Below are 3,976 nucleotides of genomic sequence, written 5' to 3' on the forward strand. Positions count from 1 at the left end.
AAAGAAAGAAACAGTAATTCTTCTTTTTTTAAATTTTTAAATTGGTATCTGTTGCAGTCCGGTTCGCATTGCTGGTAGAAATCACCCAACCAAGAGTAGCTTCTGGGAAAAAGAGGTTTATTTTGGCTCACAGGCTTGAGGGGAAGCTTCAGGATGGCAGGGGAAAACAATGGCATGTGCAGAGGGTGGACATCACCCTCTGGCAAACATAAGATGGACCACAGCAACAGAAGGGTGTGCCAAACACTGGCATGGGGAAACTGGCTATAAAGCCCATAAGCCCGCCCCCAACAATACACTCCCTCCAGGAGGCATTAATTCCCAAATATCCATCAGCTGGGAACCCAACATTCAGAACACCTAAGTTTATGGGGGACACCTGAATCAAACCACCACAGTATTTAATTTTTATTCAATATCATAAACTTAACTCTGCAATCCAGCTAGACTTGGAGGAGAATAAGGAAAATATGGAACCCCAAAGAACTGCAGCGAGAGCACAGATTACAGGGTATGGTGAGCAGATGGGGACTGCAGGGTGCTCTCCTGAGCTACAGAAGGAATGGTTTGGCGGTTAAGATGGAACAATCAACCGTATTAGAGCTGTCCACAATCAGCGATGGTGACCATCTTGCTAGTCTTGCCGTTCCTAGACCCAAGGCGTTCCATTTCTTCAACAATGTTCATGCCTTCTTTCACTTTCCCAAATAACCACATGCTTACCATCCAACCATTCAGTCTTGGCAGTGCAGATGAAAAATTGGAAACCGTTTGTGTTTGGACCAGCATTTTCCATAGACAAGATCCCAGGACCTGTATGCTTCAGGATGAAGTTCTCATCCTCAAATTTCTCCCCATAGATGGACTTGCCACCAATGCCATTATGGCGTGTGAAGTCACCACCCTGGCACATGAGTCCTGGAATTCTGTGAAAGCATGACCCCTTATAACCAAATCCTTTCTCTCCAGTGCTCAGAGCACGAAAGTTTCCTGCTGTCTTTGGAACTTTGTCTGCAAACAGCTCAAAGGAGACGCGGCCCAAGGGCTCGCCATCGCCCGCGATGTCGAAGAACACGGTGGGGTTGACCATGGCTGACAAGAACCTACAACCCAGAACAGCGGCGTCTGCAAAGCCAGAAACAGTAATTCTTGAACTCAAAAACATAAAATCTAATTAATTTTAAAAATATTAGGAAAAACTTTATAAACTATAAACATTTTTTAAATATTAAAAATATACCATAATTTAATCTGGACTATAGTACCTGCTTGGGGTTAAAATGTCCCTGGTTGATTGGTAAGAGATAGAAATATAAATGATAAAGTATTTCTCCCTAGTCAGAGATGCAGGAAAACACCGACGGAAGTCGATATGAGATTCAAGGAAGAGCATTTATGTTTGCAGGTAGTTTATTTCATCCAATAAGAAGGATGGAGACACTGCAAGTGGTGTGGCTTCCTTGTAGAACAAAAACGTAAAATCAGTAGATGGAAGAAGGACTCAGAAGACCCATGATGTGGGTAGTAGTGCATTCCTTACTTTTTTTTTTTTTTTGCAACTTTTCTGGGATACAGCAATTGCCAGCCATTATCTGCAGCACCAGTAGATAATGATGATACTAGCAATCAAGTACATCTTTCCAACACGGACATAAGTGCCTTGGAATGAACCTACAGTACTAGGTAACTTTTACACAAATGCCATTGGACTTTTTTTGTGATGTTTTTTAAATCCAAGTAAAAAGTGAAAGTTAGAGTCACTTGGTAAATCGGGCATCCAAGAAACAAACCATCATGAGTACCCCTGAAACCTAAGGCAACTTCTTGATTGCTGTCCATAAATAGGGCACATTATAACAAAAATAAAGCTATTTTCAGAATTTAATTGTCTCTGTCAAATGGCTGGTTAGTACATACGAGCATATAAAAACAACCTTGGGTTTTATTTGACAAAGAAGTGTTGCAAATTAGCACAGCTCCTCTAGTGCATTCTGTAATTTGCAATGTGAAGACCTATTAAAACAGGTGCTGACAATTTTCATTTTTACTTTCAGTAATTGTTGCTGGCTCTCCATTCAATTACTCTGAAATCAGAAGATATATATCACATCTGCCCTTTTCCCAGTCAATATTAAGTAATAAACTTAATTATGTAAATTTATATGTGAGAAATGTATATTATGGAGGTCATAAATAAAAAGGATTTAATTTTATTTTTTATTTTTTATTTGAGAAAGAAAGAGAGAGGGAGAGTGACAGAGAGAAAGAATGGGCATGCCAAGACCATCAGCCACTGATGAGCACTAGAGACATGTGCCACCTTGTACATCTGGTGTATGTGGGTTCTGGGGAATCAAACTGGGTCCTTTGGCTTTTCAGGAAAGTGCCTCAACCATTAAGCAATCTCTCCAGCCATGTATATATATGTATGTGTGTGAATGTGTAGATAGATAGATAGATAGATAGATAGATAGATAGATAGATAGATAGATAGATATAGACACAGGGTTGGGGATGTAGCTTGGTGGTATAGTGCATGTTTCATACGCAGGAGGTAATAAGTTTGGTCCCAAGTCACAAGGAAAAATAAATTGTAATAGAACTGTTATGAACTAAAATAGTAACACAAAATTATTTATATAATGGCTTAAATCACTTCCACCATCTTTAGACACATGTTGGATTTTGAATCTATTTTAGTATTTATTTATGCTATACGTAAGATACTTTATTGCATATTATAAGAGATTCCTATCTCCAGTATAACATAATTTTCTATGGTAAAATAAGATAATAATACAAAGAAAAGTTGCATAAAAGTCTATGTTATTGTTACCCTGTTGCATTTCTTATAAATATTAATCATTTTACGTACATGATAAAAATTGATTTGAGTCAAGATTTGTCCTTTAAGAATTTTATGAAATTTAGCTTGGCATGGTGGCACATGCCTTTAATCCCAGAACTCGGGAGGCAGAGGTAGGAGGATTGCTGTGAGTTCGAGGCCACCCTGAGACTCCATAGTGAATTCCAGGTCAGCCTGGGTTAGAGTGAGACCCTACCCTGGAAAACCAAAAAAAAAAAAAAAAAAAAAAAAAATTGTGAAATTTGTTAACATAGCCATATTTATTGAGGCTACTTTTCTTTTCATTATTTCTACATATATCTACAGAATACTGGCAAAACACAGATAAGTCAGGTTAGAAAGTTTACTTCAAAGCTTGTCATGGTAGTGTGTGACTTTAATCCCAGTACTTGGAAGGCAGAGATATGAGGATCACAAAGCCAGCAGAAGACTTCATAATGAATTTTAGGTCAGCCTGGGCTAGAGCATGATATTACCTTAGAAAAAAATAAAACAAACAAAAAGTCTACTTCAGATTTGTCATAAGTTGTTAGCGCCTGTTCTAATAGAAAGCTTTTGAAGTTGACATTGAGGAGCTTATATAAGAGTAGAACTTGGTGTAGATACAGCTAAGCCATAACACCTCCCTCCCATCATCCCAATTTCCAATGTATCTCCTCTTGATGACTTGAAAATAAGCTTCAGACTTCTCTGTCTTTGAAATTAAATAATGAATAAGGAAGTTTATCCTTTCTGTGTTATTTTTACAACATAAAGAGATCTCATGTTTACAATAATGGAAACAAGGTCAGTACCATGCATAAATAGAAGAAACTGAAAGATGGATAGACTTGGACAATGTATGTAGGGCATTACCAGCAAACTGAATTTAAGTCCATTGAAGAATTAGTAGATATTTTTTGAGTAAAACCATAGAAAACTTATTCTTAGAATGGTGAAATGATATCTTATGCTAAGGAACATAAAAATGTTTTCAAAAATTCAAAACTTAGAATGTTCTATATAAATAACACAAAAATGTGAGTTGTCTGTCATATGACACATCAAGAGATTAGATAAATAAGTGAACACATTTTATATAAATAAGTGGAAACTATTCATCAAGCATTT

General features: G+C 37.2%; 1 pseudogene; it reads right to left on the reverse strand.

The window, feature by feature from the left end:
• Positions 1–397: 397 nt before the first annotated feature.
• Positions 398–1,117, reverse strand: LOC101603193 (annotated as a pseudogene).
• Between the last annotated feature and the right edge of the window lie 2,859 nt (positions 1,118–3,976).

Source organism: Jaculus jaculus, chromosome 4 (genome assembly GCF_020740685.1).
Source record: "Jaculus jaculus isolate mJacJac1 chromosome 4, mJacJac1.mat.Y.cur, whole genome shotgun sequence".
Lineage (NCBI taxonomy): Eukaryota > Metazoa > Chordata > Mammalia > Rodentia > Dipodidae > Jaculus > Jaculus jaculus.